Here is a 13,251-nt window from a genome sequence, read left to right as displayed (position 1 = left end):
TAGAGACTCAACACCTCACCTCAGAGAATTTTTAGCTCATGAAGCTTCCACAGAAGTTTTCATGCTAAAGAAGTGCATGCAACATTGAAAACAAGAGCCTAGAGGATTCGTTTATTGCATGCAGTACCTTAGAAATCTTCTTTGCTAGAAGCACATTCCGTGTGAAGTCCAACAGGCCATGAAATGGGCTATCACATCTTTTTCTATGGCACATTTTAGACATGCATGACCAGAGTCTTCCCGCTTGTGTAAAGCAGCTCGTTGATTCCTTTCATTGCTTTCCTGGAGATTCTCCTTAAATAAAGTGGATTCCTCAGTGGTGCAGAACTGATATAAAAAACAGCACAATATTGACTCTCCCTCTCTGGGCATTTCTGGGTTAGATCTCTAATTATCTGCATACATAGATACATGTAATGATAAAATAATGGATGGTAAATGAGTACATGCTCATATTAAACAAGTTTCCTCTATCTTTATTAAGCAAAAGGGTTGGTTTCTTTTCTGTGGATGAACTGAAGACTATTCAAGACTGTTTTCTGTGGATAAAATTAGTGTCATTTGGATGGAACACACTGAGCATATTTTACTTGAAACAGATTTTGTTGGTTATTAATTTTTCAAAATTTCCATAGACTGGCCCAAACTGTATGAAACAGCTGTCAGTCTCAGACTGTGCAAATCGATTTTATTTAACCATCTAAGTTTTCTTGACATTTGTCTCTTACAAGTTTAGAGTTACAGGACAACATGTGTTTCCCAGTGGAAAAGAACAGACTCCTAGTAAGAATAAAGAAGGACTTTCAAGGACACTCAGACCAGTCAGCCAAGACATTCTGTAAATCTGCATTCTTATTCTTGTGGGCGGGTTCAAACCAGGTTACATCAGATCAGTCAAGAAAAAAGTAAAAACAACTATCCATTTAGATGCATCCAAAGATTAATCTGGAAAGCAACTTTGCATACAATCAGTTCTGCATGATCCTGTAGCTGTTAGTTCCTGATGCAAATACAACATGCACTTGTTCTCAACTTTGTCCCCTGACATTTGCAAATTGGTAGGCAAAACTCAAATTAATTGCTTAATTAGGAAGCATAAAATTATATTTACTGTGGAACAGATCTATTTCAATACAGATTGTACGTTGTGTACCAGTACTGGATATATGATGCTTGCATGACTACTCACCAAGAAGCCCCTCAAATTGCTAGTCCATAAGCACACTCACTCCAGCTGTTTTGTACTGCTCCACCAACAGGAGTTGAGGTAAATTACCCCTGTAGAGTGTGATGGGCTGTCACCCAGGGGTTACAAATACAGGCAGTGCAGAATCACAGCTTCCAGTGCTGTGCCCATGCACAGGAGCAGCAGCGGGGGTTGAGGAATTAGGGCAGGACCTCTGGGTAGTCAGCGCTGTCCCTATCAGGTGACAAACAGCAGGCACACCAGAAAGGTTGCACCCACTCTACCCAGCTCCCCCTACTCCCCTTCTGAAATTCAGCTGCTATGAAGTTACAAAATGTGAGCAGTATTTTCATCCCAAACTTATAGCAGATATAAATTTTCACACACACTGTAAGAATACCCGCAGCTCCTGTGATTTCTTTTATAGATCTCTGATACTATGTACTTTTAAAATTCATTCTTAATACCTATTATACAATGTAACAAATGGGTATTATGTACTTGTTGTTGCAAACATAAGAAAATATCAGGTCTAAGATATAATTTTATATTTGGCTTTCCTGTCTGTTAAATAGGCTCACCCTAATTACTGAGAAATAAACTGTCATTGAAAATCTTTCATCAGGATAGAAACTAATTACAGGGACCTCACCACTATCATTTTCACATTTTATCGAGGCAGAGAGAGGGAGCTGAATCATCTTATCTGAGGTCGTGCATCAGACCAATGACCAAGAGATTGCAGAGCCAGCCACCCATAATTTTCCACTGGATCAGCAAGCAGATCCTACTAACTCTGCAGCTGAAAGATCACTGTGGTGAGCTGAGGGAAGTGATGGGCACATGGAGGTAGGTATGGAGGACAGGGAGAGACTGGAATTGAGTTTTTGAAGCTTGCAGCTCTGTTGGATTAAGCACAGCATGACGGACTGTGTTTCAACTCTGACTGTTCTAGTTTAGCAGTATAGTCTAGCAGAGATTCTACTAGGCAAGGTTTCAGTGGCCTTGGGGTGAAAATAAATTGTTATAAACCTCCTGAAACAGAGCCTAACACTCTCCTGGAGACCACAACACTGAAGTGCAACATACGTTTAAGTGGACAGTCAGAGTTCAAACATATGCAGTCATGCTGGCATTTCACAAAGGACTCCATTTGGAATGAAAAAGAACATGAGGATAAGGCCATGGGAATATTTCACCATCTGTGATAATAATTTAGAAAAAGCCTGGCATGCAATCTGCAAAAGAAAATTCTCTCATGGGGTTGTAATTCCACAATTTACTTCCAGGATTCAAGGATTACTTTTTTTTTTTTTTAATGCCTTATGGTTGTTCACAGAGGCAGATGATTTCTGTGCATGACATAACTCTTCAAATGAGTTGCCATTCAGCAGAAAATATTTGACACAGTGTATTTGGCACAATACTCACACATGACCAGACTCAATGTTGTACTTAGGCTGATTTCCAATACAATACTTCACTATAGGTTGTTCCGTTCTTTCACAACATGTTTCCTTAAATGTTAAAGACTGATATAACACAAAAAAAAAAAAAAAAAGACATAAATTGGTTTTCTTAGTCATTTGGGGTTTTTATGCCTGTTTACATGTGCAGAAGTTTAATAACTGTTAAGCAACAAGTCTGTACAGGTACACATGAATTAGGATTATCAAAATTGGTTATGCTATTAAAAATCCCAGAAATTGCAGTCAGGGATTACCAGACTGAGTCAGACTGACAGCTTGCCTAGGTAGTAGATCCCTTTCTGTGGTCAGGGTAGGGGTGTTCTGTGGGCAGTTTGGAAAGTTCAGCTCAAGTAGCTGCCAGCATCCCAAACAGTGTCCAAACTGCCTGATAAAACTTGCCTTTGGTACCTCCTGCTTCTTGAAGCCATTGCCCCTTCACAGAGTGTGCCTAATGCAGCACTCTCTCTGTTGCCTCTGGGCATGCAGGGTCAGACCACTATTTTCAGGACTATTATTTCCCCCGGTACTGAGGGAATCGGAGCAAGTTATTCCTAGCAGTTTCCAATGGAGGCCAAAGCATGCTGACTTTTTCCTTTATACTCCTTCTCCCTGGAACTGAGCAGTATAAAATGAATAAGAAACAACATAGTGAAATATAATCAAAGTGTACATTTGTAGAAGAACCAGCTTAATGGGGAAGTTAGTTCCTAACCTTCTTAGTCAGTGATTGGTTTATGCTCAGCACATGGTACTTTTCTGCTTACATGCTTTAAATTCTGATGTAAAATGTATTTAATCCTATTCAGTTCATGTCCTCAATCATTTCTTTTGACAGCAAACTCCATTGGCTAATCATTTATTACTGAGTCAGTCTGGGCTTGCAACATGCTGGTTATTAATCAGATCAGGTTCTGCATTCATTAAGGGTTAAATGCAACTGAAAAAAAATCACCCAGTCACAATCAATCTGATCCCAGTACAAATGTGAATGTGGATTGAACTGAAAACTCCATAGAGCTAAACACTTCTGGTCTCAGCAGGAATGTAAGAAAACCCAGAACAAAACCCTGCTTATGACGTTGCTGATTTGGCTTTTTCTGAAGTTCAGAATGTCAACAACTCCAATTCTGACACCATAGTGTCTAAAGGCAACCAAGAGACAGCTAAAAGTAAAGTATATGGGGAGCATCCTCTTTTTCCTTTCTTTGCTATTATTAAACAAATCTCACCTTTCATACTTTTGCAGTTGACCACATTATGTTAAATGGTGTTAGAGACAGGAATATTTTGTGTGAAGCCACAGGCATTAGCTAGGCTAGACTGCTAGGTGTTTGAAAGATTCAGAGAGCTAAGGCTTTTGTAAGGGACCTTTGGCTTAAACCTGGGTTTAAGGCTTTGGTAATTTTGGATATTTGTTGGTCATATTGGCCTGAGTGTCTGGTTGTCAACACTGAAGACTGCTGCTTGTTCCTCTCCAGCCAGGCTGGCACATCCCTGCTTCACACCACTGTGCTGTAGCCACTTCCCTGCTTTGTGGCCCGGAGTGTCAGGGTCAGCCTCAGCTACTGACAAGCTGCATTTGACCTATAGCATTCTGGAGCAAAAGAAAGGCTCCTGTTGTTTGCTGCTCGGAGGTGCACGCTCACAGGAGCCTAGCAGCAGGCCTACCTGTCAGTAGCATCCACCTCTTCCACCTCTGAGCAGCTGGGCCCAGCACTGCGATGCTGCTGCCTTGTGCATGGAAAAGACAGGACACACCTGTGTTTGAAAAGCCAAGCAAGTGCCTGGTGTATTTATTTTTATAATCCTAGCCCACACACATGATTATAAGCAGGGTTATATGGGTCTTATAGGTAGGGACATAAATAGATAAGTAGATGCAAAGGTTAAAATGAGTGTTGCATATCCTGTGTCTGCTGACGTATCTATATCCTTTTAGCTCAAGTAAAACTTCCAAAGCAAAAAAGGTTAACTGACATGGCTAGCCAGCAGTGTAAACATCTACAAGGGGAACATATTAAGGTAATATTTTAACCTACTTTTATGCAGAAAGGGAGTTTTTAAAAGACACACAATTAACTGAATTCTGGATTGGTTTGGAGCAATTAAAAATCTGATGCTGCTGAACGAGTCTCTATAGAGTAGCGACAAAATTGCAATGGCATCTTTCAGAGTCTAGGAACTAATAACAATGGCTTTATTTCCCTTATGTTTCTCAGGAGTAGGAGATCAGGAGAAGACTTTTACTGCCACAAGCAGTTCTAAGAATTATTGAGCACAATATTGCATCTTTATACTGCTAAAAAACATATTAAATAGCCCTCTAGAGATACAAGATAAGAGAGATGTATTTTCTACTATAAGGTGCGCATGCGTAAGCCTTGTCCTGACATTAGCATTTCTCCCAGCATATCCATAGCAGTCACTCACACAACCACACGCGTGGCTGGTTGCACAATTCCTTCAAGCTAAAGGCAGATATTCCACCGTGTAGTAGCATCATTTAATCTGGATATTTAATAACACTTTTAGCAGGTAGCAGTGCTTAGGAACATAAGAAAAGAGCTCCTACATTTAGTTTTATATGAATAGCTCTGCTGAATTCCTGCTCAAAGATTTGAACCTTTGCTATTTTTCTCCTAATCCCTCGTGTCATTTAAAATGGTACATCTTTAAAAAAATGTATCTTACTAGAAAGTAATGTAACAGAGTTTTGTCTTCTGCTAATACAATGACAAGACAGGTATTCTGTTTTCTTCTGTCAGTGTCCAGGTGCACACTTAATGCCCAGCTTTTATTTCTTCTGCCTTCCCCACCCCCCGTAATTATTTATCCCCATACTTCCTGATACATGTGCTTACACTAATAGCACATCTAAATCACAGTGAAAAATTTGCATGTTGTGAGCTCTAGCTTTAAAAAATGCCAAATGTTACTGGCTGAAATTACAAAAGATGTGAAGATGAGAGAAAGAAAAGGTGTTTTAATAATGGATGTGGAAACCTTGTTCTGAACTGTTAGTATTGTAACTATTTTGTTGGAACAGATTAATGATACTTGGGTAAAACATAGCTTGGAAGTAAGGTCTTTCTCTCATAAATTCTGCAGCAAAAAAAGGTGTTATTGAAGGTACAGCTCTATTTGAATCACACCCCCTGACCATACAAGCATAAAATTTCTGTTGCTCTCAGTAAAGGCTGTTTTATCTCTGTATACCCTACCTTCATCTTTTTACAGTGCATCTGATAATATTCAGTGAGTATTTTTAATAAAGCCTCACTTCATAGATCCATATGTTTAAAGAGGAGAAACAGAATAAAAAAATGTCACTCGATGTATCGGCAGCCAATTAACCAACTTTAATGGCCATGGGGAATAGCTTGCAAACATTATTGAAGTGTTGTCCAAAAGCTAAGCTCAAGACTGATAGAAAGCCATGTTTTTTTCATTAATTTTTAGCAATATCATGATTTTGGGGGCCTAACTAGACATTCTGGCTAGCCATGTTGAGTCCAAGTAAATCAGCATCAGAACGCAGCTGTTCAACAGGGCATGACTGTGAAAGGCTTGTGGTGATGTTCTTCTGAGCAAAGAACAATCCTGTAAAGCCTCTTCCCTGGTCCTGGTGCCTGAGAGTACCTCTCCAGTGCACATCCCAGAGACCAATAGGACAGGAGAGAGGGAGCAGACCTTTGGGAGGGATCCCACAGTGGACAAACCTGCAGAGCACTGGGGCCATGAAGATGCTGAGCAAAAGCTCTTTAGCCTTTGTGTGACATCAGTCCAGCCTGATGCCCTTGGCTTAGTTGCTAAATCTTTTGGGGGTGACTCAGGGAAATATAAGTTGGCTCTTTAGTTTTCTGTTGACAGATCTGTAGTTTTAAACAAATAAATTGGTAACAGTATCTGACATCATCAGCTTATTAGTGGAAATTTTATCCTCTGGCACCAATATTATCGTTGACCATTATATACTCTGCCTGAAAAAGGAAGTACAGCACTCTATAAAATAAGATAAAAAGGGGAATAACAGAATATGATGGACATTAGTAGGGAAGGATGGTCATTGAATTTAAGATACATAATTAGGATACAGGACATCCAAGTTCAGTTTCCCCTTCGCCTAATGACTATGAACTGATTGGTGATGGAATATATCTGTGCCTCAGCATCATATCCTAAAATATTTCCTTTCTCCATCTTATCTAATTAGATTCAAACTGTTCAACTCAGGGACTTTCTCTGGCTACATACAGTGAGTCACAGAAAGAGATCTATTGTACTGAGTGCATTGGCTACACATGCAACAGTAAATTAAATAGTGACATCTATAACTTCAATAATATTAACCTCTAATAGTGGTCATCTATACCTTTAAATAATACTTAACAAAAACCAATATTGTCACAGTGTACACAAATCATATATGACAAAATATTGTCAAAAACATGTATATTATACTCATACTTCTTGTTCATTGCATATAACTACATATTATACATATATATAAAATTGTATATGAAATGAATAATATGAAACTATAGACTTCACATATAGCCTCTTTTTTTCTGTCTTGAGATACAGAACTAGCTGGTTAAGCATAATGCTTTTCATTTTGTAAGACAGTGACAGTTTATGTCACTCCAGAATATAAGCCAGGGTATTTAACTGCATGTTATAAATACTACATATGTTGTTTTTATTTATATTGTTTGATTAGTACCGTATTTTACGTTTTCATATTAATCTATGAAAGATTTCCTGTCAATAATACAGTGCTGGACATAAGAGGAATATGTTTCTCCTTTTTGTTAAGTAAGACTTTGACTTACACACAATTACTAGAATTCTCTCTCCAATGTAAACAAAATCACAGTGGTTTTGAGGAAGATATTGTAGGAGCTCTACATTGAATTTTGTGCAGTCATTTGTGGAAAGACTTGAAGTGATTTTCTGCTCTGTAAAAGAAACTTCTGTTATTTCTAGCTACTTCTGGAAAAGACTGGGTAGTTTTATGGATTTGATTAGCTCATCTTTTCTTTTGACTCAGGGACAGGGAAAATAATGAATGAGTAATCACTTCAGGTTACTGGTTTTACACTGAGGCTATTACAGAACCAATTAAAAAATTAGACATAAAGGTATATAGATGTGATTAGGCTATAGTGCTAATAATTGTGTATAGATAATCATTCTGCAGTACAGATACTTCCAACAAAGACTAATCAGAAGACATATCAAACACCTAAGAATCACAATTCTATCTGAATTCATTTTAACTATAATTTAACACACTTCAGATATGTTGTGACTTTCAAACAATAGAGGAGAAAAATTACCCTGGACTCTTTCCTTCCTTGCCTTACACAACACTGCAGTTTACAGAAGCTCAGTTTGCACCACGTGCCTGCATTAATCATAGCTGGGGTGTAATTCGAAGCGGCTTTGGACTTTGTCTGAATTCCAGTGGCTGGTAATAATTTCTTAGGGAGTACCCCAGCACAGCACATGCCATAGCTCAGCTGACAGAGGGGATTACACCTCTGAATTGGGAGCAGCAGAAATAGCACGCGTGAAGCAGCCCAGGTGCAGAAGGAACAGGACAGAGCAAATTGGGGTAATGTTGTGTCTGATTTCTAGGAATGCAGAGAGGGCAGGAACAGACTCATTTACATTCTTATTGTCAAATATGTTAACTGTCCTCACAACACATTTTGAAATGCAGAAGAAAAGTGTTTGTCATGTGTATGCAACTCCTCCTGACCTCATGCGCTGTAATCTCCTTCTCCCCTCCCTCATCACTTCTCTCATCTGAGACTCCTCTCCTCTGCAGTTGTACTCAGAATAGGTCCTGCATCTCCCTGCCAGCAACTTGTATCTTATCTCAAAACACATGACTCAGTACCATGTCTCCTTCTCTTTTTCATTATTTATACCATGTGCCCTACACAAAGTCATGTTACTCAGTTCTGAAAACCCTGGTGCCATTCAATGCACATCAAAGCAGCCAATTTGTCAGCTTCTCCATCACCCAAAAGCTCTATATTCACTGCCTGACCTCCCTGAGCATATCTGCTACTCTCCTGCCTTCTGCCACATAAAAACCCCAACACTTCTACTGTGCTACTTGCAGGGAATTGACTGATTTGATACATAAATTGTCTCTCGTCTTCCCTTTTTCAGTGTCTACTGACTATTTAGCTGTCTCCTCATAGTGTGTTTGTTACTCAGGGCAGAAACACTGATCAGAAAGCATTTAGCATGCATGGAGCAGCACTTAAGTAATAATTACTAACTTCATCATACACCTAGCTGCACAAGCCACCACTTATAGCTCCTGTTTTATTTCAAAATGCATTTTTATATCAGTCCTTGAAATGTTTGAAATAACATTTTCCCAGCAAATGGTGCCCTGCATGTGAAATAAAACCTTTGAAATAAAACCTTTTAAGAACTGCTTGTTGAGATCCATTAATCAAACTACGTAGGGAAAATCTGAGAAGTTTCTCAGCACCAGCCAAGCCCCTGTGAGCTCAGTCATGTTACCATGTCCTGCTTCTTGAATAGTTCAACTGGAAATCCATTTCTGGATGAGCATAAGCTGTAGTCTGAATGAGTTCTGAGGGTGACATGAGTTGCAGCAAGAAGTACAGTAGCAACCTAATAAACTCTTCGAAAATTGCAATCTTTTATCTTCATAAGGTCACCTAAAAAGATAAATTCTAAATATAATTAAGTCTTGGTTTGACCTGTTTCATGGACTTTATCTTTCACTATTTTTAAAAAATCTTAATTAGTATTTAGCATTTATGCAAGTCTGTGTGATTTAAGATGCTGAATGATATATGAGTTCAACAGAGTCCTCAGCTGAAGGACAAGTACTTCAGTGAATGTGAGACCTGACCCAAAGGCTATTTCTAGTAGTTTGTCATTTAGTACAGGGAAGGTTAGGTAGGTTACAGTGATATATGATCTTTCATGCTCTGAACCTAACAACACAGTTGAACTGCTTCTATGACTTTCATTAACTGTATGTAGCTCTTTTCATATATAAAGTGAAAATGTGATATTTCTACCCGTGACAGAAAGAAAAGTGAAAACTTGTGATGTTTGATCAGTTCATCAAAACTCTGTGCTCAGTCTAGGTAAGCCTGTATGCAAATTTCTGCTGAGTTTATTTTGCACACATTCATATACCAAGGGGGAGAAGGGGAAAATCTTGGCAAGGGCTTCACATGGAGCCCAGCCAGCACACTGCATTGAGCAATCACCCTGGGGTGGGAGCAGCCTGGGGAACACCAGTGAAAGGCAGCACCTGCAAGTGTTATGCAAATGGCACAGGGCTATAGAGGGGGTGGAGAAAGGATGTAAATGAGCAAAGTATGATGAAAAATGGCTAAGAGCCATGGGCAAGCAAGACATATGGGTAAGTTTTTCTGCTTAAGGGGACAACCTAGTGGAACAATTCTTCTCTTCCTTTCATCTATGCAAAATAATTAGAGCTCTTAAAATTTCAAGGAGTGAGAAATGGTCATTTTTTTCTAAACAAACAGTATTTTGAAAAATGCTGATTTGTTTTGCATTGTTGCCATTTTCCTCTCAATGTTTTCCATCAGAATACTGCCAAAAAAAAAATAATCTGGCATATACTTATTTTTCTCAAGCCAGCTGGACAGATACCAGCAAAAACAAATAAATAAGTATTTCGAGAGGCAGTTCGTGATGTAGTTTCTAATCACAAACATTTTAAAATTTAAAATATTTCCAGGTGAAACATTTTCAGCAAACTCATAATATTGAAAGCCTGTCTCTTCCTGTAGGTTGGTGAAGCAATTCTTTCGAACTCAAAGTTGCCTTACATATAACTAAGCTGAATGGAGAGCCGTGAGTCTGCTGTGTGTTCCCACATCAGCTTCGGGGGTTAGCATATGAACACTCTCCAATAGTGACAGCCCTTTTAAAACATTTTCAAATGTATAGCTGAGTTAAATAACAGTTCAGGTTTGTATGGATATGAATGAAAAGGAAGAAAACTTATACTAATCTTTCTTTGAAAATAATTTTTTACCCTCCCTAGTAAAAGCTGAAGAGAGAGTCTATTAGGAGGATGTAAGGCTTCTCCTACCTATGCCTACAACAAAGTCCTCACCAAGGCAAGGCTGAGAGTAGGATGCAAGGAAAAAGTGGTGGGAGATGCCTGTTTCTCCTGCTCGAATGCACAGGCAGCTCACCAATGAGCTTACCATCTCTGGTATGCTCATCATGGTCTGGTGTCACCACCAACATGGAGGTGTGTGGTGGCAGTGTGGAGGGCAGCCACAGGGCAGCACTGCCTGTTTCATACAAGCAAGTCCTGACAGCAAGAGCAGGATTCAGGCACAATGTTGAGGAATATGTCTCAGCTTACAATCCCTCCCTAGTGCATGATATTAATTTGGTAATGGAAGTGTGTTGAGAATCCTGGGCCCTTTAGTCCCGGGTAGCATTTTTCCACAATGATTTTACTAAAGTGACTAAAATAAGCTGGGCTTGCTTCTTAGTACTGTAAGGCTGATTGTCACTAACTGCATATGACCTTGCTGCATGCAATCTTTCCTTTGCTCTAAGACGCTGATTCAATACCAAGTACAAGATGAGTCAAGTGCATTATTGTAGGCACCTTCTGTAGGTTTGGAAAGCAACTATTTCATTGTGTCTTTCACCCCTTTGCACAGACATCTGCATTTCCTCTATATATAGACCAAAAAGAAGCCTTTCAAGTAAGGAAGAGCCCAAGCACACTCAGGTGTGGGAACACGTGCTGGGAAGCTCCCTTTGGCATCACTGACTTAAGATGTCTGCAGGGCATTCTTGACTGGCTGCGCTTCTCTGGTGGCAGCAGGGACCACAGCAGCACTGACCACACCTCTTGTTTTCCAAGAAGTTGACACTTGCAGCCAGTAGTGGTGTGAGGGATGTTGCCTTTCATTTGCCATGCGTCAAGGTAAAGTTGGTTTTTTCCTTTTTAAGCTTAAGGTTAAAGTACATTAGACAGAATGATTTTTAGCTTGCTTTCTTGGCTCTAATAATTATGTCATTGTAACTTGGGCTATATGATGCCCTGCTTATAAAGGGGGGATAATATTATTTTCTTTCATATAAGGCAAACCTGGATCCTACAAAGACTGCAGTATGAGACTACATTAAAAAAAAGGAAAAAAAAAAACCCAAACAACACAACAAAAAACAAAACACAAAACAAAATTTAAAAAGAAAATAAAAAACCCCCAAAACAAACAAAAAACCAAACCCACAACAAAAAAACACAAACTAAACAAAACAAAAACAAAGGCAAACCAACCAAACAAAAAAACAAAACCAAACCAAAGACAAAACAACAACAACACACAAAAAACCCCTTATATAAGTGCGTGCATACAGGACCAGAATCTTAGATGAGAAATGACACTGGGCAGAACAAGCTGTAACTGTGGTTATCTGCACTATTTCACGCAATGTTCTCTTCAGCAGTGTCAGGGCCTGTCTGCAGTGCTCAGCACAGCGAAGTGTCACAGGCCTCCTGTTCTGCCCAGTTTGCAGAGCACTGGGATGCTGCTGGGTGAAGGGGACCCCTCCACCTCCGCAGCATCCTTCTGGGGGGTCTGCCATGCTTTATTAATGCAAAAGTAATTATGCTCATGGAAATCTGGAATATAACTGGGATGTCACTTATTAGATTTCATGCAAAAAGATGTCATGCGAAAATGTAAAGGGCCACGGTTTTACTGGTCTATCTAAGGAAGCTTTAAAAATTCACACTTGATTGACAAGGCACTCTTTTAAGAATAATACTGGTAACCCAAACCAGTGAAAACCACTTTTGAAATCTCAGGAAATTAAAATCTATCTATTTCTGCTTTACTGTATCAGTCCTCCACATTGCTGTTAACATTTCAGAATCCTCTGAAGTTCCTCTACCCATTTCTGACATTTTTACTCTTTGGAAGATATATTTGTTATTTTTAGCCTAAATCTTCAAGACAGCTATGATGAGAAAATTCTAGCAAACAGAACAGCATCATGAAATTAGAATGGCTTTCAGGAAATAACAAATCTACAAGGCTTTAAATAATGTATGAAACTTTCTGTTTCAAATTGCCTTTTATGGCTGAGTGATAAGACAGGCTATTTGGGGATTTAAGCTACTAAACATTTTTCAAAATTTCAGCTACTGGAGAACATGCAAACCTAAAATAAATTCTTTCCTTTTTTTTTTTCTTCACCAAAGAAAGTGATTGAGTGTTTGCCAGAACAAAAAATGCCTCACGTTTCCTTCTAGATATAAGAAAAAAAAAATAGTCTCAATTTATCAGATAGATTAATCCAGCGAATGATATTGCAGAGAGAGCACATGTTATCTAAGGCCTTCTCATGTGCACACACAAAATGACACAATCATCAGAGTAGTTGAGCTGCACTCACTCATGACACCTGAGAGCGTCCCTGTCCTGTGCCACAGCACATACTCCTGCAGAGCATCGCTGTCACCCCAGGTGCCACCCAGGCAGTCTATTGCAAGTGGCTGTGCTTAGCACTGCAGAAGGGGATGGGGTTGTG

At 39.2% G+C, this 13,251-nt stretch overlaps 1 protein-coding gene across 4 annotated transcripts in view; it reads right to left on the bottom strand.

Moving 5' to 3' along the window:
• The window catches only part of HS3ST5 (heparan sulfate-glucosamine 3-sulfotransferase 5), a 187,528-nt gene that overhangs the window by 31,585 nt on the left and 142,692 nt on the right, over window positions 1-13,251 (bottom strand). Inside the window, exon 3 of one of the 4 annotated variants that reach the window (XM_071806618.1) lies at window positions 128-327. The exons of 2 other annotated variants lie outside the window; for them this stretch is intronic. The gene's annotated coding sequence lies outside the window, so the exon portion shown is untranslated. The remainder of the gene's footprint in view (window positions 1-127; window positions 328-13,251) is intronic. One more of the 4 variants, XM_071806617.1, reaches the window with a different exon arrangement.

This window comes from Patagioenas fasciata, chromosome 3 (genome assembly GCF_037038585.1).
Source record: "Patagioenas fasciata isolate bPatFas1 chromosome 3, bPatFas1.hap1, whole genome shotgun sequence".
Classification (NCBI taxonomy): Eukaryota; Metazoa; Chordata; class Aves; order Columbiformes; family Columbidae; genus Patagioenas; species Patagioenas fasciata.
This window is presented reverse-complemented; position numbering and strand designations above follow the sequence as displayed.